Raw genomic sequence first — 24,740 nt, forward strand, 5'->3', positions numbered from 1 at the left:
CTCTGCCTACCTCGCATCCTTTTCATCCTTCTTTCAACAAATGACCCAGATTTTCCCTAGGCAGTCAGTCACCCTTACTTTGTTTTTAGGCTATGTAGTTAGAAGAGGTGACCTCGCTGTGTCCTGGGCATGTGATATAAGCTTGTCTAGTCATGGTCAAGTCACAAGGATCAGTTTATGGAGGAGCCTCAGTATTTTCACGAAAACTGTTGCAAAGAAGTTTTTTCTCCTTGTAGGTTTGTTAAGCTGAAGCTGCTGGTGACTCTTTGCTACCATTAGGGAAAGACTTTCTGAGAATGAAGTAACACAGAGGAAATCAGAGCAGGAAGATGAAGGAAATGAAATGGGGAGGGAGGAAGGGGCGTGCACACATACACAGACACACACACACAGGGACACACACTCACACAGACACACACGCACTTATACAGACACACACACACACGTCCTGGATTTTGCAGCACCTAAAGCTGGCAACTCCCGGTTTCATTTTCCTGGCAGGTTAGTTAGTTAGTGTTACGTGTCCATCACTTGACATTTGCAAACATTTTGATTGGTAATGCTTTTTAGGTTGGGGTCTTAGCATGAAACAACTGTGACACAGTCCCTGTCTTCAGGAGCTCACAGGAGATAGGACAGATCAATATTCAGCCAGCTGACAAATATAAAATGTAAAAAATGACAAATGTAAGTATGAAAAATGTATCACTAGAAGAAAGAACTAAATTCTGTGGGAGGAGAAGACATGGCATTACGAACACTGCTGCTTGCTGGATAGACTAGCAGAGAGCTGTTATTTAACAAAGGAGAAATAGGATTTAGTCTTCAGGAACATTTAAAAAAAATGTATTTGATTCAATTCTTGCTTTTTGAGTCAGAAAGAAAGGAAGGCTTTCCAGAGTCTAAAGTTAAAATAAATTGGAGATAAGGAAGATAATTTCAGAGCTTCCTAGTATTGAATCTTGGTATTTACTGCAAACACGGTTGTTTAGGAGCAGCCAAATGAGCGGTTATCAGAGAGCTGTCCAGAGTTTATTTTGACACCACAGAGTAACAGCTGCTTTTCTCCCAAAACCTCTATTGGCTTTCCATTCTAAGCAGAATTCCAAGTGTGTCATGAATTTTAAAAATTTATTTCTTCTTCTTAATGTTAGACTTTATTATAATTATTTTTTATAATTGATGCTGCTTTTTAAAAAAATTAATAAACTTTATTTGGAGAAGGGCAGTTTTAGGTTATAGAAAAATTGAGCAGAAAGTCTAGAGTTCCCATATATACCCCACAACCTCCCACTCCTGTTTCCCTATTATTAATATCTTGCGTTAGTTGAGTGCATTTGTTAAAATTGTGGAGCCAGTGTCAATATCAATTATTAATTAAAGTCCATACTCTACATTAGATTAACTCTTTGTGTCATACATTTTATGGGCTTTCACTAATATTTAATGATATGTATCTACCATTACAGTACCGCACACAATACTTTCACTGCCCTGACAATCTCTTGTTCTTACTATTCTTCTCTCCTTCCCTCTCCCCGAATTCTTGCAACTACTGATCTTTTTTACTGTCACCATGGTTTTCCACAATGTCATATAGTTGGAATCACATGGTATGTAGCCTTTTGAGTTTGGCTTCTTTGACTTTGCAATATCCATTTAAAGTCCTTTCATGTTTTATCATGGCTTGATAGGTCTTTTTAATGATGAATAATATTCTCTTCTTTGAATGTACCTCAGTTTATTTATCCTTTTACCTACTGAAGGGCATCTTGATTGCTTCCAGGTTTTAGCAGTTATAAATGAAGCCTCTGTAAACATCGTGTGCAGGTTTTTGTGTGGACATAAATTTTTTAACTCCTTTGGGTAGATACCAAGGAACATGGTTGCTGGATTGTATAATAAGAGTATGTTTAGTTTTGTATGATACTGCCAGCTGTTTTCCAAAGCATCTGTACCATTTTACATTACCACCAGCAAGGAATGAGAGCTGCGGTTTCTCTACATCTTCCCCAGCCTTTGGTATTGTCAGTGCTTGGGTTTTATCTATTCTGATACATGTACAGTGGTATCTCATTGTACTTTTTATTTGTAGTTCCCTAGAGATGTATGATGTTGAGCATATTTTCATAGGCTTGTTTGCCACCTGTATATCTTCTTTGATGAGGTGTCTGTTCAGATCTTGTGCCCATTTTTTAATTGGACTTTTCATTTTCTTATTGTTGAGTTTTAAGAGTTCTTTGTATATTTTGGATATCAATCCTTTATCAAATAGGTCTTTTTGAAAATATTTTCTCCTAGTTCTGTGGATTGTCTTTTCATTCTCGTAAATTTTCTTTCTCACAACAGAAAATTTTGATTTTAATGAAGTCCAACTTGTCAATGAATTCCTTCATGCATTGTTGGTTTTGTATCTCAAAAGTCATTGCCAACCCAAAGTCATCTAATTTTCTCATGTGTTATCTTCTAGAAGTTTCATAGTTTTACATTTTATTTTTAGATTTGTGATCTATTTTGAGTTAATTTTTGTGAAAGGTGTAAAGTTTTTGTCTACATCCATTTTTTTGTACATGGATGTTTGGTTATTCCAGCACCATTTTTTGAAATTATTATTCTTTTTTTGTTGAATGGCCTCTGCTTCTTTATAAAAGATTAGTTGACTGTATTTGTATGGGTCTATTTCTGGGCTTTCTGTTCTGTCCCATTGATCCGTTCCATTGATCTATTATTTGTCTGTTCTTTCACCAGTACCATACTGTCTTGATTACTGTAGCTTACAGTAAATCTTCCAGTCAGATATTGTGGGTCCTCTGACCTTGTTTTTCTCTTTCAATACTGTTTTGACTGTTCTGGGCTTTTTGCCTTACCATATAAACTTTTGAATTAGTTTATCAATATTCACAAAACTTGCTGGGATTTTAATTGAGATTGTGTTGAGTCTATAGGTCAAGTTGGGAAGAACTGACATTTTGACAATATTTTTTTTTATTCATGTATATGGACTAACTGTTCCTTTAGAACTTCTTTAATTTTGTTCATCTGAGTTTTGTATTTTTCCTTATATGGGTCTTGTACATATTTTGTTAGATTTATATTTAAGCATTTCATTTATTTTTGTGCATATATGTAGTATTGTATTTTAAAATTTAAATACCAATTGATTGTTACTGGTGTATAAGAAAGCAAGTGACTTTTGTATATAAACTTTGTATCCTATAAATTTGCTATAATTGCTTATTAATTCCAGGAGTTTTTGTTGTTGTTGATTCTTTGGTTATTTCTCCATGGTATAACTGGGAATCTGCAGAGGTAGAAGTGAATTCAAATATATCCAAATGCATTTTCTGTATTACTACATATATTACTTTAAATCAAAAATACTTTTTTTCTAATTTCACTTTAATGTGAAATCTAAAAAAAAATAAACGAACAAACAAAACGAACTCATAGATGCAGAGAACAAACTGTTGTCAGATGGGAGGGAGTTGGGAGCTGGTTGAAAAAGGTAAAGGGAGTAAGAAATACAAATGGGCAGTTACAGAATAGTCACAGGGATGTAAAGTACAGCACAGGGAATAGAGACAGTAGTGCAGCAGTAACTGTGTGTGGTGTCACATACAGGGGGGATCGCTGCCGAAGTTACATAAATGTCTGATGACTGCTGTACGCTTGAAACTAATATACTGAAATATCAACCTTAATTGAAAATATTTTTAAAACTTTTTTAAATGCTTTTTTTCATAAAAGTCGTAAGCATTTTTTATGCCCATTATCCATTTGCATAAGAGATTAAATTAAAATTTTTTTCGTTACCTCTGTCTTTATCATTACCAGTTACTACTGACTTAAAGATTGACAAGTTTCAAGAAATACATATTTCAGTAATTTCAAGAATTTTCATTAACGGTTATATGATTTGGGTCTTTTATACAAAAAAAAAGCTAAATTTCACAAAACTTTATTTTTACTAAATGGAAAATTATGAATTACAGTGTCTTGGGTTTTGGGAACATAGTATGGTTTTATGTTTTATGAAATTGGGACATTTTTCATAATATAATTAAAATACTAGCTGTATTTTTATTTTATACTTGTGCTTTTTTTGTCTGTATTGATATGGTTCTCAATGAACTACTGTGCAAAAATGAACGTATTTATATAGGAAACATGGAAACTGTAAAGTTTTTTTTTTTTAGTTACAACAGTAAAAATTATGAATGCATAGTTGGAAAGGGAATAAAAAAGTCAGTGCTTTATTGGGATATTTGGATTCCAGTTGGCCATTTTCTTTAAAGTTTTAATTTTGTTTGGGGACTGACTTTTATTTTTAATGGGAAAAAATATGTAAACTTGCTATTGGTGAAATACAGTCATTTCTCCTCTCTAGCATATAACCGAAAGCTCATTTCTGCCACTGGACTGTAATCGGGTATTCAAATCACACTATTAGATATAGAACATGTTTTCTTCAGTTTCATTAGTAGGTCAGGCCATCCTTTCCAGTTCCCAGAGGGCTCGGTCCTCCAGGATGGCTTATCTGCTTCCTGTTCTTTCTTTGTAATCTTATTTCAAGCTGGGAGACAGCTGGATGGGAACTGACATGTTTGCTACCTGGCCCCTTTGCTTTTCTTGGCAGTCTTTTGGCTGATAATGTCTCTTCGTAAAAATGCATCTACAGAGCAATGTGGAGTTATTCTTTTTATTCATTTAAAAGAAAAAGCCATAGATAAGCTTTGTATCTCTAGGATCCTGGGTATCGGTATCATGCATCCTTTAACCCAGTCTCTCCTTTAAATCTTTTCTTTCTCTCTGATGACCTTTTACAAATCTTCATGACCTGTTTGCAGAATGATGAATGATCCTATGAGGAATGTAATATAATGTTCTAGGAGGATTTGATCTTATTGGTTTGTCTTGCTTTTTGTAGAAAGTTGAAACAAAATGCAGCTGGGTGATGGTAACTGCTTAGCTGCCCTTTGCTTTGAATAGAGTGTTGTGCTGACAAAAGTTAGGGATTCAGAATGATTGAGCTGTTTAAGTTCGAGTTGTTGTACAATTCCATTGTGAAGGCTCCAGCCTATTTATAATCATTTGGTTGCAGGTGAAGAAAAATCAGGTCAACTTAGTCACATTCAGTGAGCCAATGCAAGAATAAAGAGCGTATCTGGAACTTAGCTTTCATTAGGAGACACCATTTTTGTGTAAATATGTAATAACAATGTTTATGATAAATACATTAATAGAGTTTGGAACATTACATGGTTTTATTTTTTCCTTGTCTTTATATTTTTATGTTAAATAATCTTTGAAGTATTTTAGGTTTCCTTTAAAAGCATTCAAAGATTTCATACTTGAATGACATATAATCAATTATTATTTATTTTAATGTAGTTACCAAACAAGCAATAGTTTCTTAGTCCAGTAGTGACTTATAATGGATAAAACAGTTAATTTGATTGTGTTGTCCAAAAAACTCATGACACAGTAACTGTTCAGAACTTCTGAAATTTTCAAATTGATTACTATCTGCTCAAATAAGATTGATCTTTAGCTTTATTCATAAATAAAAATAGTATATTGGATGTTTTTACATAGTATCCCAACCCAGTAATTTATGTAAAAATGAATATCAGCTTCAGTCTAGCTTGACCTAAGAAATTGCCCTGTGCAATTCGCTAGTATACCCTTTTTAAAAATTAAAAGTTTTTCCTGCAATCATTATATAGCTGAGGCCTTTCAGGACAGATTTTAGAATCTTAATAACTGTTCCATGCTTGGTTTCTTAAGGGTGAGTTTCTTGCAGACTTAAGGTGGAAAATAGTTTGTTAGCCCTGTAGCTTTTTTCTGGTGTCTGATTAAAGCATGACAGTGCCCAGGAAAGTAAGAGGGTAATTAGTGATTTTACCAAAGACTTATTTCAGAAATAAGTTTGGAGTTCCAGCCATGACTTTAGGCCCTCGACGATTCTAAAATTGGATTTAAAATGATCGCTGATCTTGAGCAGGCATTCATTTATGAGTGATAAGAGATGCTGAGTTAATTTTACTTAGCTCAGTGCAATTTGGTTAAATTCCAAGTTAACTTGTTAATAATCCTCTGTGGAAGCCAGATATAAACTCTTTTGGGAGAGCTAACATTTTATTGAGCATGTCCCATATGCTAAGTGCTTAAGCACTTTTCAGCCTCTGATGGGGTAGGGGCGGGGCAAGGAACTTTATTCAATCTTCACATTAACCCTATAAGAAGACAGTATTACCCTGTTTAATGGGTAAAGAATCTGAGGATTGGAAAGATCAAATGGTTTTATCCAAGTCTCACATCTGCTAATTTAAATTTAAATCTGAACTTTTTCTCTAACTTAATTATATACCGGTATAAATAAAAGCACTGTCTATAAAGTGATTAACCTGTAGAAAACTCTCTCTCTTTATATGTCTTTAATTAGTCTTATAATTAAGGAGGTATTAAAGGCCCACAGTAATATATGAATAGAATGCTTTGGAATTTCCAAGGAGAGAGTGCTAATGTAGATACAGTTTAATCTAAAGAAGTGGCATTTTCTTATTTTTGATAAATAAATAGGAGATAGAAGCTTGTTAGTGAATGGGGTTTTCAAGCCCTTTTACCTGAGGAAAATACCTAATCAGACCTTCGGAGGTGGAAGTAAAAATGCTAGGAATGTTCGAGAACCTGTCCCAGGTTTTATAGCCAAGGTATGTGGCCCAGCCTTGCACTACACCGACTTTGTGTTACCAGGAGTGTCTGGTTGCTGGCGGAGGCAGACACTCCTCAGCAAAGAGAAGGAAGGAGAAAGAATAATCCTTCTGGACACTCCTAACTGTCTCCATCCTCACTCTGCATTCCTTATTTGGGGACTTTGAGGTTTCTTGTGCTTTCTGCCAAGCTCCTCAGTTTTTGACAGTGGGGAAGGTTCAACTCTATAATGGTTTGAGACTCCCATCCATCTACTGCTTTCCTGGTATTTTCAACTGCTGGTATTCTTCGTTAAGTACTGCTATGGTCTAAATGAATGTGTCCCCACAAAATACATATGCTGAAATCCTAACTCTCAAAGATGATAGTATGAGGAGGTGATGACTTTGGGAGGTTCTTAAGTTGTGAGGTTAGAGCCCTCATGAGTGGGATTAGTGCCATATAAAAGAGGGTCCAGAGAGATCCCTAGGCCAGCTATGAACCAGAGAGAGGGTCCTCACCATAATGTGACCATGCCAGCATCTTGATCTTGGACTTCCAACCTCCAGAACTGCGAGGAATAAATTTCTGTTGTTTATAAGCCACCCAGTCTGTGGTATTGTGTTGTAGCAGCCTAAGCGGACTAAGATAAGTACCCAGCAGATGATACTATCCCTCTTCTCCAAACTTCTTTTCCTGAAGTTGTGTCTTAGATGCAGGAGAAGTAAAAGGTGAGAACTGTTTGCAAAGCTGTGATTGCCAACCTCTAGCTTTGCTATAAGATGTTTTCGGTTTGGTTCAGTCTGTGTTGTCTAGAAGAGCTTGACATGGTCTGTAGTAGGTTCATTGTCAGGCAGTTTTGTGATCCAGTTTGAGACAAAGCAGGTCAGTTGTGATACTTATAACACATGCAGAAAAAGAACTACTGTGTGGAATTAAATTATCTTCTAAAATAGACATCATTGGAGAGTAATTTGGCAATGTATTTCAAAACTTAAAATTGCCAGCAGTTACATAAATAGATTCACTTAAAACTATGCTAAGATATTTATAAGTTATAGCATGTTTGTAAAGAATGAAGTAGCCCTGTCTGTGTTCTGGTTTGGAACTATTTATAGATATGTATGTGCATATATCTATAAAAAACAAAGAAATGTTTTGCAGAATTATATGAATACCGTTCTCTTTAGTGTAAATTTTTTTAAAAACATGTATGCTGGTATATACATTTTTTTTCTTAAAAAGATATGAACTGTTAATATACTGGAATTTTTTTCTTTTCTGTGTTATTTGAGTTTTCTAATCATGTTCATTTATTTATTTTACTTTTAAAAGTAATTTTTGTGAGAAGAGCGGTAAAGTATGTGCTAAGCCAGTAAATATTCCCTTGAAAGCTTATTAGTTAAAACATTGAGTTGAGAAAGAGAAAGGAAAAAGACAGATATTTACCAAATGTGATTTGAAGGACAAAGAATCCCATCTTGCTGAAATGTGTCTGTAAGTGTACCTTTATGCTCTGTTTGTTTACTTTAAATATGAGCTTTGGACTGAACTGTATTTGCTTTTCAGACCATAAGGCTAGAGGTAGCCTCAGAAGTCTCCAAAATCTTATTACTAATCAGGAAAGCTGTTTGCTAAGAAAGGCCTGCCTGTGTGGACTAGAAGTAATGACTGATGCACAGAAAAAACCAGTGTGCCTTTTAAATATCTTTTGACTTCTGTGTCCAGACTTTGCTTTCCTCTTAATTAAATACCTCAGACATGGGTCATAGGTCAAAGGAGATGATGCCCCTAAACTCTTCCAATAGCAACAACTACTAAACTCTTCAGCTTTTGATAGGCTTGTCTGGAAACTGTTGTATTTGGTCATAGTGTGAATGCTGAAATTAAATAATAGATAGGAAGATGACCATTTTTCTTCAGAATGTAGGCAGGCAGTGGTGGTCTAGAGAATAAACACATTGTGCTGTCCTTTTATATATGCATATTTCAATCTATAATAATGATGTTTCATTTTCAAAAATCAACAAGCCATATAATTTTTCTAATTTCAAAAGAATTTTTATTATTCTCTTTTTTTCCTAAAGTGGTTCGATAGCTCATCAGAATTAATAATATGTATTTTTGGTGTTCCTTTTATTCTTCTACCTATTAATGGCAGGAATTATAACCCCCATATTTCAAGGTATTTGACACCATAGTGCAGGACCTGTTATCTATTAGGGAGATTAAGGAGATAGTGTCCAAAATACATATATGTGTGTATATTTATGTAGGTATGTAATTGATTATATATGTTTATAATATGTTTATAATATAGAAAAGTCTGAAATAATACCATTGTTGCCAGGTATCATGAATGACAAAAACTGAGTAGACTGGTACGGGTGGAGGGCTTTGGAGCAGATCTGCACCCCGACGAGAGAGCCGCTGTGAGCAGTTGCTGCTGCGACGGGAGCGCTCTGCTGAATACAAATCCTGCTGCAGTTTGTAGGGTGGAGAGAGGAGGGAATTGAGGATGGGGAGAACAAATTGGAGACTTTCACAGCGGTCTAGGAATGAGGAGAAGTGTCTAGGTTGGGGCTTCATTATTATCTATTAAAAGGAAGATATGTAGACCTGCGTCCAAGGTCCAGTCTGTCAGAAACATGTCCATTGTTGCCACCTTAACCCAAGCCACAATTCTTTCTTACCTGGATTGTAAAGACCTCCTAAGTGTTTTCCTTAATTCTGTCCTTGTCCTTCTACACTGTATTCTCAGTAGAGTGCTTCTGTTAAAAGTCAAGTCACACCGTGGCACTCCTCTACTCAAAACTCTCAGTGACTTCTCTGTCCTCACAGTAGTAGATTTAGTCCCTATAAAGGCCCCCCATATGATGCCCCTCCTTTCCTCTGTCACCTCATCTCCTCATATTCTCCCCCTAGCTAATGCCATTCCACGTGCACTGGCCTCGAACACACTGGGCATGTTTCTGCTTCAAGGTCTTTACCTTCCCTCTTCCTTCCTCCTGTATGCTGTTCCCCACATATCCATATGGCTGACTAATCCACATCCATCCAGGGTGGATGCTTGATAAATATTTGTCACATGAATGAATTAGTAGCTTTCAGGAGTCACTTAATATCTCCTACATGTCATTCACTGAAAAAAAAGAAAAGAAAAAAGAAAAGAAAAGACAAGCCTAGCCCTCAACGTATGGTCTTTTGGGGAGACAGCAAGAAACAAGGTGTTTTGACTTAATACATTGTGTTCAAAGTTCTGTGCACCACAAGTAAAAGAGCAAGTAATTCTTCCTATCTCAGCCAAGCCTACAATGTTAATTTGGACTTTTCAAGGCACACAGATGGGGGACGACTTGAAGACATGTTAGGGAGGGGAAGCAGTGTAAACGAGTGTGGAGGCAGGAGTGTGCACGGAGGTGTTCAAAGGCGAATGTGTGTGCCTGTGAAGTCAGAGGGTCTGTGTGGGTGGGAGTGGTGACTGAAGATGGGCTAGAAATGGAAAGTGGGGCTGGGATGAAAGGAGCCTAGATGCACAGGAGTGTTGACTTCCCATGCTTATTGAGCGCCTTCTGTGTGCCAGGTACTGTGCTAGGTGCTTAGGATTCAAATGTGAGTAGTTTGTTGTTCCTGCTGTATGGGTTTCTTCTAGAAGAATGTGGTACTAGTGGAGAAGAAAAACGACTTGGATTGTGGTGGTGGGGATGGAGAGGCCAGAAAGACTGAGGGGGGCCTCGGTGATCCTGTGGGTATAGGACTTAAAAATGTTACCTTTTGCTTATGATGTTCCTGTTTATTCATGTGATTTGAATAGAAGTCTTGATCTCTACAGGATTAGTTTTTAACCCATTTTGATATTAGGAGCCTGCAGTGCAGATTAGTACAGCACTGGTAGTGCTTCATGCAAAGACATGACTGCTGACACGAAAAGGCACACGTGAAATGAGTAAGAGTGTGTTTACACTTGCCTTCCATTATGATGAATATCAGGTAAATAGCATGGTTTTTACTTATGTTGAATCTTTGTTGCAGTGCAGATTGTTTTTAAAATGTGGGCTGGCACCTGGTACTTAGAAATCTTTTGGGTGTGACCTCACCCCCAAAGACTTTTCTTTATGATTGCATTTGGTATGTAGTGAGGTATTTCATAAAGGCAGTAAAAATGATATGTTGCTTTTTTTTGGTAATCAACATCATAGTGGTGTTGAGATATTGTTAAATATAATGTCCTTTCATTATAAAAGAAAGATAGTTACTTTTCAAAAGAGTATGAATTGAGTTAATAGTTTATTAAGTCTAGCTTCTGGCACTAGTAAGAATGAATGAACAGCCTTGCCATGGCAGTGGTTCCAGTAGGATAAAGAGCTGAATTGTATCCCCTCCAAATTCACATGCTAAAGTCCTAACTAACCCTCAGTACCTTAGAATGTGACTATATTTGGAGATAGGATTTTTAAAGAAGTATTAAGTTAAAATGAGTCATTAAGGGGGGCTTTAATCCAGTATGACTGGTGTCCTTGTGAGATGAGGAGATTTGGACACAGACATATAATAGGAAGACCCCGTGAGGATGCAGCGAGAAGGCAGCTATCTACAAGCCAAGGGAGGGGCCTCATAAAAAAAAACAACTTGGCCGAAACCTTGTACTGGCATCTTGATCTCAGACATATAAATCTGTTGTTTAAGCCACCCAGTCTGGTAGTTAGCTGCTGCAACCCTAGCTGACTAATACAAACAGGAGCCACGGCTGTTTAGGGAAACGTCCTCCTGGTGACCTACTCCCTCACCTGGTTTCAGCATCAAGTCTCCCTGGATATCTGGAAGAGGGTGATTCAGTGGTACCGTGGGTCTTCCCAAAAAGAATGGATTTGTATGTTCACAGGATTGCCAGGCAGCTACTGTGGTGATTCCTTGGTTTTAGTCATTCTTTTCTGATAATTTTTATGTGAAACTGCATTCCTTGTCAGCATTTTCATTTCCTCGGAAACTCAGGAGTGTGAGATGAAGCAGAAGCATTTATCTTACAGCTTTCTATGATTTGATGCCTCAGCTTTCATTTATGTGGATAGTCCCATGATCAGCAGAATGGAGGAGATTCCTGCAGAGACAGCGAGGCTTTGTGATGGCTGTCTTTGGTGCGTATTGGGCCAGTGTGTGTGAGAAGCCAGGATCTCACGCCAAGTCTGCTTTCTTAGGAGACTGTCCCTGAACACTCGGAATTTAAGTGAAGCTTAATTTAATTTTTTTCCCAGTAAATGTAGGGTGTGTACAGTAGGAGTTGGAAAACTATTGTCTTCCTTTGACCTGTTTGTTTGAATTTGATTTACTTGGAAATTCTTCAGGAAGCAGAACACTAGATATCTTTCAAAAAAACCTAAAAAAATTTCACCTTACATTTCAGTAGATCTACTTTCAAAATGGATAGGGCAAATGTAGTCTGTAATTAATTAAGTTATATTAAGTTTTAGCTTTGTACCATGTCTCCTAGGCTTGGAGAAAATTAGATGTGTAAATGTTGAGAACTTTCCTTTCTTCTATCTTGATCAGGTTTTGGGACACCCAACCTCTGGATATTTGAAACATCTGGAGACCTAAAGTAAAGTGTTCCTATTCTTTACTGTGTAATAAGGGTCAAATAGACATCTTTCATGTTGATCAGACCTCTTTGCTATGTTTAGTTGACTCTTCTGAGTAATGCCATGAAGAGTTCTTTAAATCCTTTATTTTTACGTATTGCTATTATGTAAGAGAAATGAGGCTATTATTATAATTGAGCAAAACTTGAAATTGCTTTCAGTTATGAAATAATATGTTTTGGTCATGCCATTTCTCAGCCTGGCCTTTTCAGCAAATTCTATGGCTCATGGGGCAGATGACCCTGACTTCTAGCAGCACCTGCAATCAGAATAGTTCTCATTCCAGAGCCCATGCAACAGGGCGTGTTTGAAAGTACTTGAAAGCAAAGTGTAAGCGACACATTTTATACTTAATCATAAAACATTATGCTGGAATCTGCCTTGCCCCAAAGCCTAGGAAGCCATCCTCTTCTCTCTGATTTTGTTACAGTTCCCCTTTCTGAAAAAGGAAGAAGGACCAGTACAGGTTTTTTTTCACTAGGATGGAAAATGAAGATACTTAGGTGAAGGAAAAGATGCTAACAGAACTTGTGTTTGAAATGATCAAATCTGGGTGGAAAGACAGTCCTAGAAGAATGAATTAGTAATGCTTATTCACCCAGTAATCTGCTTTTTCAGCTTATTATTCTTTAACAAATGCAGTTATTCCATGCTTAATTAATTGTAGATATCCAGCAGATTTCATGGGCTCGACGTGTTTAATCTGTAGAATGAAAGCCATCGTTAGAAATAATTTAAACCAGGGGTCAGTCAGCTACAGCTCAGAGGCCAAATTCAGCCTGCTGCCTGTTTTTATATAATCCACAAGGATGGTTTTCACATTTTTAAGTAGTTGGGGGAAAAAAATCAAAAGAAGAATAATGTGTCACAACACCTGAAAATTATATGAAATTCATATTTCAGTGTCCATAAAATGTTATTGGAACATAGCTATGCTCATTCATTTGTGTATTGTGTATGGTTGCTCTCATATTGCAACAGCAGAGTTGAGTAGTTGTAACCGAGATTCTGTGGCCTGCAGAGTGTAAGTTACTGTCTGGCGCTTTATGGGAAATCTTTGCTGTCTTGGTTTAAACAGTTGTTTAAATTTATTCATATTTTTGATTGTTTACCATGTACTCTGCTGGTTTTCATGTGCAGTGTGGAAAATTCTCACATAGAATGGCATGTTATTTCGTAAACTCATCCTTAAATTAAACAGAATTATAACATCTTCAAAAGATGGCCACTGAATATCTTGTCATGGGAAATTTAGCCACAGTCATTAAGAAAACAGACCAGCAGTTCTTTTTATTTTGCCCTAACAAAATTATTCATTTATTCAACAAATATTTAGTGCATGCTGACCAAATGCCGCCCACTGGTCCAAACAGTAGGGATGAATGGTGATTCAAAGGAAAGATCCCTGCTTTCTGGGACCATGCATTCTTGTGGAGGGAAACGGACTGTAAACCAGTATGTAATATATCAGTGTAATAAGCACAGTGAAGAAGAAATCAAGGGAAGAGAGAGAGCTGGAGGCAAGAGAGGGCTGCTTAAGAGTTGGTGATGGGCAGGGGCCTCCTCGAGCAGTCACGAATGAGCAGGGATCAGTGATGTGAAGACCCAAGAGGTGGCATTCTAGGTGGTGGGAACTGCAAGGGCAAAGGCCCTCAGTGGGGAGCCAACTTGGCATGTTTGAGAAATAGCAAAGCTGCCCTTGAGGCTAGAACAGAGTGAACAAAAGGAAGAGTGATGCAGAGGTGAAGCAAAAAAAAAAAAAAAAAAAATGCAGGGTCAGAATGAGGGACAGGTTGTGAAGGGTACTATAGGTCAAAAAAAAGACCTAAATATCCATGTCTGAGAGATCTGACTTGCATTTTTAAAAGAATCACTTAAGCAAGTGGGACTACATCAAACTAAAAAGTTTCTGCATAGCAAAGGAAACTATCAACAAAATGAAAAGGCAACCTACTTAATGGTAGAAAATATTCACAAATCATATATCAGATAAGTGGTTAATATAAAAAATATATAGATAACTCATACATTTCAATAGCATAAATAAATAAATAGATGATAGATAGATAGGTAGGTAGATAGATAGATAGATAGATAGATAGATAGATAGATAGATAGATACCAAACAATTAAAATACGAGCAGAGGAACTGAATGTACATTTTTTCCAAAGAAAACTTAAACATGACCAACAGGTGCATGAAAAGATACTCGGCATCACTAATCATCAGGGAAATGCAGATCAAAACCACAATGAGATTGTCACCTCACATCTGTTAGAATGGCTATTATCAAAAAGACAAAAGACAATAAATGTTGAGGATGTGGAGTAAAGAGAACCTTTGTGCATTATTGGTGGGAATGTAAATTGGTGAAGCCAATATGGAAAATAGTATGGAGGTTCCTCAAAAAATTAAAATTACCTTACGATTCAGCGATCACACTTCTGGGTATATATACGAAGGAAATGAAATCAGTATCTCAGAGGTACCTGCACTTCCATGTTCATTGTAGCATTATTCACAATAGTCAAGATGTGGAAACAACCTAAATGTTTGTCAACAGATGAATGTATAAAGATGTGATAAATACTTATATGTATTATAAATTACATATTACATATACACACTTATGTACATACATACAAATACACATGAATACATGTACAATGCAATATTACTTAGTTACGAGAAGGAAGGATATCCTGCCATTTGCAACAACATGGGTAGACCTTGAGGGCATTATGTTAAGTGATGTAAGTCAGAGAAAGACAAATACTGCATGGTATCACTTATACATCGACTCAAAAAAAGTCAAACTCATGGAACAGAGTGTAGAAAAGTGGTTGCTGGGTGCCGGACAAAATTGGAAGAGGTTGATAAAAGGGTACAAACTTTCAGTTATGACGAGTAAGGCCTGATGATCTAATGTGCAGCATGGTGGCTATAGTTGATAACACTGTATTATATAATTGAAATTTGCTAAGAGAATAGAACTTACAGTGTCTCAAAAAAACATAAATATGTGAGGTGATGGATGTGTTAACTAACTGGATGGGAGGAATCCTTTCACAATGTATACATATATCAAATCACCATGATGTATACTTTATCGCTATTTATATGTCAGTAATACCTCAATAAGGCTGAAAAAAAAGAAGGGTCACTTAAGCTAAAGTATGTTTCCTCTACTGTATAGTTTATTCCAGATGATGATGGTTTGTGGATTTAAAAACAAGGTAACAAAAACATGTCAGTATACCAGCCAAAACAGTTAGCTTTTAAAGGGTCTTAAAATATTGTACAGTGACTCTTCTTTGACACAATTGATGTCAGGTTGCCATAAAAACGAGACCAAATCAGTACTAATTACAGGGCACTATCTTGTTAGGTGAGTATTCAAAGGTTTTAGGTCTACATGCCAGTCCAAATTCCATCAAGAAACAAGTGACACATTCAGGGTAGGGTGTAAGGAAACTACATAGGGTTGTACAGTGCCCTGGGGCTTCTACTCTGCACCTGAGGGATAAGGCGGGGAGCAATTATAGGGAGACTGAGAGCTCTGTGCCCGCACACACACACACACACACACACACACTCTCTCTCTCTCTCTCTCTCTCTCTCTCTCTCTCTCTCTCTCTCTCTCTCTCTCTCTCTCTTTCCCTCCCTCCCTCCTTTGCTCCCTTTCTTTATCTTCCCCTCCCTTTCTCCCTCCCTCCTTCCCTCTTTCTCTCTCTCTCCTTCCCTCCTAAATCCCCTCTGGTATTTTGTGACCACTTTTCTGATGAGGGCAGAGGAACAGTTCATTAACTGTGAATTTTGAGGACGTTTCTATTATTCCTGTGGTGTTTGATTCTACAGTATATGCCATTGGATATGCAAGGAAGGGTTTTGATAGCTCTATGCATGCCATCATTCATTTTCATTCCTGATTTAAAAAAATTCAAAGCGCATGTGTGTTACTGATGGTAGAATTAAACCTTTTATTATTTTTTAAAAGTCTCTTAGAGTTGAACACAGAAGGGAAAATACAGAGTGAAGCAGAAATTTAAAACCTTGGTGAACTATATTCAGTTTTGATTATTCTGGTTAAAAACAAAGCAAGCATTGAATTTTAGCCTCTTTGATCTAAATGGTTTTAGTTTTCTACTGTTGGACATATTAAAACTTTGAAGACACAAGAAGTACTATTCAGCATACTGCTTCTTTCAGCAACCTCTGTGATATCCTGGCACACTGGAAGCCCTTGGTTTCCTTTCAGGCAGGAGCAGTTAACTCTGAATTAGTTACTTTCTGTGCAAAGTCAGGAGCTTTATATTTCATACCAAGGGGGAGAGAAGAATTTTTTTTTTGATGATTTGCTCTTTTAATGATATTTGACTTTCATTTGATTTGGATTCTAAGAATAATCAAAGGTTCTAATAACAAAATGGTCAACTTGGCCAACAGATTTATGGAAAGAGAAATATGCACAGGCCAATTTTAGGTGTTATTTTGTAGAAAGTGGTTCCTGTAAGAGGAATTCAAGCTATATGGATAGTAAAATTCATCTTCCCCTTCCCCCTTTCTGGGATCTGGATGAGAACCAAGGCCTGTGGTACGATCCCCAAAATGTTCTTGGCTCTAGATGGAAGGTCTAGCTGAGGACTCAAGAAAAACAAAATTCATTTTCTTTTCTATTTATGGTTATCAGCCATATTGTAAAACAGAATTATAGTTTATTTTGCTTTAATATTAAGGGAAAAAAGTCATCTTGAACTTCCCATTAGTTTCCAAGAACCAAAACAGAGTATCTTTTTCTATCTTATGGTTTTTGCCCAGGGGTAAGCTTTGCAGCACAGGGTCATTCACAAGGTCGTGGGCCATCAGGTTGGGGAGCACCCACTGTGGAAGGCACTGGGTTAACACAATGGGGGCTGTAAGCATGGGTGAGGCTGTGCCCTAGTTTGGAGTTGGTTTATATAATTCTGCTCAGGAGATCGGATGTGTGAACAGATAGATGTATTATGACCTGCAGAGAGAGAGAGAGAGTGAGAGAGCGCACCTCCCAAGATGAAGGCAGTACTGCGGAAAACTACAAGGGAGAGAGCGAAAACACAGCTGGTACCGAGCCAGGCCTGGAAGGGTCCGGCGTGGAGTAAAGTCAGCAGAGGTGGAGCTGAATGAGTTCTGACTTCAATTATAAGCCTCAGTTTTCCTTAACTATAAAATGGTGATATCTTTACCACCCATATCACAGTCCTTTCATGAGACTCAGTTACAAAATACACTGTAACTGCTGAAATACTCTTAATGCTGTTACTTATTGTTGCGGTTAATGTTATCAGATGATGTCTGTTAAATATTAACATATCTGTCATGCTCTGTTCTGTGTCTTTCCTGGATGGTCTGTAGTTTTCTAGAAGTTTGATCTAAAAAAGAGTTACCGTTACTCATCTGTCAGGCTAGCTCCACATAGGAAGGTATTTATATGTGGTAGTCTAGCAGATATCGGAAATGCAGTGGAGAGTCACTTATTACAGTGGAGAGAATTTCCCAGAAAAGGAACCTGAAAATTCCTTTTTTCAAGGAGGAATCAGGCATAGTATGGTTGAGTATGTTTATGTGCAGATGCCTAAAGTTTCAGTTTGAGATGGCTACATAACTTTTGAATTGGGACTCTTATTTTTAAGAAAAAGTACCAACTCTTTTTGTTTAAAAATTGAACTTCTAGAGTCTTTTTGAGACTTTTTTTAAAGAACTTGATTTGGCTTAGAGAAGCAGAAAATGTGGTAAATTCCTTTCTGGAAATACTGATTAAAACATAGTGAATTAAGCTGGGGGACTTGAAGCCTAAAACGTGTTACCATTGTATAAAGGGGAGGGATATAAATGTAGGAGATTAGGTTTTAAAACTCATGTTTCACATTCAGTTGGAGGTCTCAGTTCAAATTCAGTCCCCAAATAGGCCCATCTATGCATTTCAGTGCCACACCGTGTGCTAAAGATGACTGTATCACTCTTCTTTGGAATTGGCATAAGAGGTAGTATATGAGCCAGTTAGGAAAATGAGCCTCATAGTCACTCTCTTTTTTTCTTTTTTAAAATAGACTTTTTTTTAATATAATAGTTTTAAGTTTGCAGAAGAATTGAGAAGATATTACAGAGTTCTCATATACCCTCTCATCTCATTTCCCTTTTTATTACATCTAACACGGATATGGTACATTGAGCTACAATTAATGAACCAATAATGACACATTATTATTAACTAAAGGCCATAATTTGTTCAGATTTTCTTATTTTTTATCTGGGTCAAAAACTGTCCTTTTTCACTCATCACTTTATTGTTTGCTGACAGTAGTGGCTTTTAAACAAATATTGGTTGATGGAATAAATAAGTAAGGTGCTCTCCCTGCCTTAAGTTGTTATATGTAGTAGGGAAGGATCAGGCCACGATGCAAATGACATGCATACTGGTGCTTAAGAGTTTGGGAGCAGATGGAGCTCTGTTTGACTGAAGCCTGAAACTGCCATTTATTAAACTTGTGACTTAGGTAAGTTACTCAGCCTTTCAAAGCCTGTTTCCTCACCTGTGAAAAGTGGGTAATAACATTTTCAACCTCAGTGGGGTAGGAATATAAAGAGTAAATGAAAGGCCGCATGTGAGGATATATAGACCAGGGCCTCACATATGGGAAGCTCTCAGTAAATGTCAACTTCAATTTTTATCATGTAAGATAGAATATGATGAGTGTGATGAGAGGTACAAAGTATCATAGAGAGTCAGAAAAGGAGAGATGCATAAAGTTGGGGGGTTAGGAAGGTTTTCCTAGAAAAGTCAACATTTGAAATGTACCTAAAAGAATGTCAGCTCTCACCAGAGAGATAGTGACCAGTGAGAGAAAATACCAGGTTGGGAGAATGTAGTACACAAAGATACAAAGATTGGGAGGTGTGAGAGAATGTCTTCTGGTGGAAAGAAAATCAGCTACTATAGATGGACTGTAGACTAATTTTGGCAAGATAGTAAGACTAGGGAGATAAACTTTAAGGGCATAGATTTTTTTTATTGATACAAATTTAAACTTGTAATTGTAAAAGTTTTCAAATATAAAAAAGTAGAAAGAACACTACAGTGCATACTCATAGAACCTCATCTAATTTTATTAACATTCTTTCTTTTTATTATTAATATTCTTTCCTATTTCATCTGTATAAATTTTCATATATTTTGCTAAAATAAATGATAGCTATCATGACATTTTATCTCTAAATATTTAGCGTGCATCTCCAAGAAATAAGGAAGCTGCCTTAAGTATATATAATACCATTATGACACCTAACAAAATTAACAATAATCCCCAAATATCACTTAATAACGGCCCCTAGTCAAATTCACCAAGTTTATCCCTTAAGTCTTTAGCATTTGAAAACAAAACAAAACAAAACAAAACATTTAATCCAGAAACCAAGCAAAAGACTGCATATTAACATTTTTTTTTATTGTCATGCCTCTTCAGTTTCTTTAAATTTAAAATTCCAAGATATTAAGACTTTTAGGCTTTAGAGCACTGAGAAGTTTATGGTGCTTTCTCCCTTTCCTGCCCCTATCTACTATCAGTATAATTTAAAATAGAAACAATACTGAATTTCAATAAAATAACTATAAGGAAGTCCAAATAGATTCAGATTTCCCCCAATCAAGACGATAACTTTGATGCGTTTCGAAATCTCGAGTAATCACACTTTTTAAATAACTCATCATATGCCTACTTGTCTCAAGTATTCTGGCACTAGCCTCATAGAATTCAACAGAGATACAATGACATAGTGTTTCCAGTTGAGCCAAATGCAGTGTACTTAAACTTAACAGATATTAAACCACAGTACTTAATAGTACTGTATAGATACATAGAAATGATTTTTCAGTTACACTGTATACATAAGTCTTCCAGACACTAAATTCTAATCCTTGAGGGTAATTTCACAGTGTGTTTCACAATGTTTCTTAAAGGGCAAAAATTAGTTAGGACTCTGGGGGAAATTGTAGTATGAATGACCTAAGACTGTGATAGGAAACTCTTACCTGGAAATTGGAAGAGTTGAGGTGGAAAGTGGAGGATGCAGAGTGTGGTTAGTCTCACTTTAACTAGGAATGTCTCGTTATACCATGGGGTGGTAGCGCTCCTTTTCTGTTTTTGGCCCTCCCCGAGTCACAGACATATATGGTTGGACAAGTGTCTAGAATTTATGTAGGTATTGGAGTGGGTGTGAAATGCCCACCCCCAGGGCTACAGCTTCTACAACTTACAGAATAAACCTGGCATCCTTTGGAACGCCACTGAAGGGGAGTTGGGTATTTGGAGAATGGTTTCTTGCAAATGTGTACCCTCAATTGCCTTTTCCTAATGATCTCTCCTTGCTTTGCTTCGGAACTGGGGCCTTTTTGAGGATCACTGCTCACCTCACTTGCAGGTGCACAGTAAGTGCTGCTTTAGTTTATTCCATCTAATCTGTGGAACCCAGCCCACCACGCATCTGCTGGGAGAAACACAGTTCTACCCCTGTTTCAACTTTCATGCAGTTCTGTTGACCCACTTGGAAGAGGTTCAGTTTAGTGCCTGCTTGTTTTGTCTTCTGTCCTTGATTTGGTTTGCCTTTTATTATATTCCAAATGAGTGGATTCTTTCTCTTTCTTTTAAGGGAAAGAAACCTGAGAAAAAGAATGCTTGTGGTAGTGACTGCTCGTTAAGTATAATTGCTATTTTATGTTAATCTGCATGTTTAAATGAGTATGTAGGAAATTGCTAAATTCACCAACCTGTTATCTCCCAAGTCTAGTTCATTTAAGTATGTTTGTTGCTTAAATAAAGATGTAGCCATGCAGAGTGAAATGTCCAAATGTATAATTTCTATGTATGTGTATTACAGCATTTAAAAAATTTATTTCTAATGCAAGAGTCATTATAGAATACTTGGAAATTATAGAAAACAGAAAGAACAAGCCTAGGGATAACTAGCATTAACACTTTGAATTTATATCTTGTCACTTTAGTATATATGCTGTTATCTCTTTAAGTGGGCATAATTTCACTATAACTGTCTAGAACTTTTTGCTACTCAGAAGTGTGGTCCATAGATCAGCGACTTTGACATCTTTTGGGAGCTTGTTAGAAATGTGGAATCTTGGGCTCTGCTCCCGACATAATTTGTATTGAACAATGTTACATATACGTTAAAATTTGGAAGCTGTAGAACGTAGTATTCCCAGTATAGCAAGTAAAGCATATATGACCCAAAGAGCCAGGATCCGTACTCTCCCAATTCTCTCCATTTCTTCTTGGTCACTGTTTCCTAAAATAATTTTCCTCAGTATATAATAAAGATAAAAATGAGGTCAATTTTTTTTTTTTTTTTTTAAGCAGGCCATAGCAGCCTTGTTGAGAAACCCAACTGTCTCATGCATAAACACTTCATTCAGTGAACATTCGTTAAGTCCCTGCTGGGTTCCAGGCGTACATGTGGCAGTCATGCACCCTGCAGTTAAGACTTGAATATATTACAGTAGAAGCATACAGAAGGCAAGGAGGACTGAGTGTTTGGTTCTGTAGGGATGAGGGCTGGAAGTCAGAAAGACAAATGATCTCTGGGCCGAATCTTGAAATTTAAGTCAATGAACATGAATTATGAGTATGCTAGGCTCTGGAGAGAGCACAAAGTTGGATAAAATGGATCCCTTCCTTCAAGATGGTATGCTGGATTTAAGGAAAGGAGACCATGTTTAAAACTATAAATAACAGTATGAAACACTTTGGCATTCGAGTAGAACCTTAATACCAGGATCTGAATATCGGCTTTACATCTTGGTGACCTTGGACAAGTTATTTCATCTGTCTGAGTATCCATTTCTTCTGTAAAATAGGATTAAAATAACATAAATTACTTCACAGAATTACAGTGATTTAAAATGAGGTAACATAGCAGAGCACTTGCTTACTGTGGGTACAGAATCAAAGCTGCATGTCAAAGATATTTAAAAAGTGCCAGGTAAGTGCCATAGACAGAAATATTGAGGAAGAATAAAGAGAGGTCATTTCTGCCTGGAATATGAGAGACCTTGTGGCCAAGATGGCCTTGAGGATGTGGACAAAGAGAGGGTATGAAGAATGGGCCATTGGGAAATGAAATGAAAGATGAAGCTGCAGTTTTGACACTGGATAGACTACGAAAAGAGGTAATAGAGACAAGGGATCAAGTTTGGTGAGGAGAACTCTGTTTCAGGCACTTTGAGTTTGAGGCAGCAGCTGAAAGCTGTAGGTCAGGAACGCACATGTGCTTACATGAAGGGTTATTCAGGTGAATACTGCTGTTCTAGGCTTGACCAGGGGTGGACATGAAATGAAGTGCACAGCCTTCCCTTGGTCAGTATAAATCTTGCAAAGGAACTCTCTCTGGCTCATTAGAAATGTCTATATCCACACAGGGTTTCTCACCAGGACAGGAAACAAGGCAGATTTTTTAAAACCTTGACACCAACTCTTTTTCAGAACAGGTGGAGGAGAACTGAATATTTTTATTGCTAATTTTACCATATTCATCCTCTCCCTTGGGTTTCTTTTTCAATCTTCTTCCTTCCAGCCAACAACTATTAATTGTTACAGAATAGAAATGAATTGGAAAAGTTATTTTTTTTTTGAAAAATGGGCTAAATGCTCTAACACCAGTGAATTATATTCCTTTCTTTGTCAGTTTCCTTTCAACCATAAGCTCCTTTATGATCTCTCTTAATATGAAATAGATAGAGCCTACAAGTAACCATGGTTACTAGTTTTTATACATTATGTCTGGCCTGCCATAAAAGATGTTAACATTTTGCCAAATTTGCTTTATCTATCTCTGTTTTAGTATCTATGTCTCTGTCTTTTTCTTTCCCGCTTTAAAAACTATTTGCTGAACCATCTGAGTTAGTTTAAAAACTATTTGCTGAACCATTTGAGTTAGTTGTAGAGATCATGATCCTGTAGCCCTAAATACTTGAACATGTATCTCTCAAGCACAAGAATATTCTTCTTCATAACCCATAATACCATTATCACCAAGAAATATTATCTCACATATAGATAATATTTGAACACCTATTCAGACTTCCCCACTTATTACAGTAATGTTTTTTTATAGCTCCTCTCCTCATTAAGATCCATCAGCAATCATTCGTTGCATTTTGTCTCTTTAGTTTCCTTTAATCTAGGATAGTTACCCCGTTTTTGTTTTGTTTTTGTCATTTATGGTACTGATATCTTGGAAAATTTCAAAACAGTTGTCTTGTAGAAAGTACCACAATCTGGATTTGTTTGTTATTTTATGATTAAGTATTAAGCATTAAGTATTTTGACAAATATACTACGTAGTCCCTGTGGAGACACATAATAGTTCAATTGTCCTATAACTGATTATACCAACTGTCACTTGGGTACAGTTCTCTGCCAGAGCTTATCCTTGAGTAAGTGATAGGTAATCTACAGGGTGATACTCTGAGACCGTGGGCATCCTGTCCCGTAACAACCCTTTCCCTAATGGTTTTAGCATCCATTAAGGATCCTCGACCGAATCAATTATTACCTGTTGGTCGCAAAATGGAGTTTTATATTTCTACTACGCCTTTGGTGTTTATTAGCTGGCATTCTTTACAAAGGTGAGCTACTTACTATTCTCTTTTCTCATGAATATCTTTGGATTTATGGTTCCTCTTTTACTCAATGTGTTCTAATCCATCCATATCTAACGGTCTCGCATTTGGTTAGTGGGGGTCTTTTCAAGGTAGCATCTGTGTCTTTTTATCCTGTCTGGACTAATATTTGAGTTCTTCCTTGCTTTCTGGCATAGTAAGATGTGCTTATCTTATGCTTTCCTTGCCTCAGGCCAGGACCCAACTATTTCCCCAAAGAACTAAAGTATATAGAAACAAAGATCTAGGTACTTTTCTTTAAAAATGTGTTTAATCCAGAGAAAGTTAAAGTCATTAATCATTTGTTTAAGCTCCTCTGTACCCCAGCTCCAGCTAAAATATTCCCTTGGAGGCACTTGGAGTTTAGAAATTGGAAGGAAAGGACTGGTGAGAGGAAGTGGTTCATCGAAAGTCAGGCCTTTGGGCTTTGGATGAAAGTGGCACAGTGATACAATAAGGGATGTGAGGTGGTGCCTAAGGCCAATTTAGATTATGTTGATATTATGCTAAGGAAGTGACTAGAGAGCCTGAGAAAACAATTACTGTTTGTTTTACAGGTAGACTCTGAAAACATTGGTTGCCCTTTTTTATATCCGGTAATGCTAAGAGACTGTATTTCCCTGAGCTATACATATGCTAATTCTTAGAGCGATTTAAGAAATATAGGTCTCATACTGAGAGTTCCTAAGTGCGCTGTATTTTCAGA

General features: G+C 36.8%; 1 protein-coding gene across 24 annotated transcripts in view; it reads left to right on the forward strand.

Moving 5' to 3' along the window:
- The window catches only part of APBB2 (amyloid beta precursor protein binding family B member 2), a 328,869-nt gene that overhangs the window by 65,315 nt on the left and 238,814 nt on the right, over window positions 1-24,740 (forward strand). The window lies entirely within an intron of this gene.

The sequence above is a fragment of the Rousettus aegyptiacus genome, unplaced genomic scaffold (assembly GCF_014176215.1).
Source record: "Rousettus aegyptiacus isolate mRouAeg1 unplaced genomic scaffold, mRouAeg1.p scaffold_m13_p_10, whole genome shotgun sequence".
NCBI classification, from domain to species: Eukaryota; Metazoa; Chordata; class Mammalia; order Chiroptera; family Pteropodidae; genus Rousettus; species Rousettus aegyptiacus.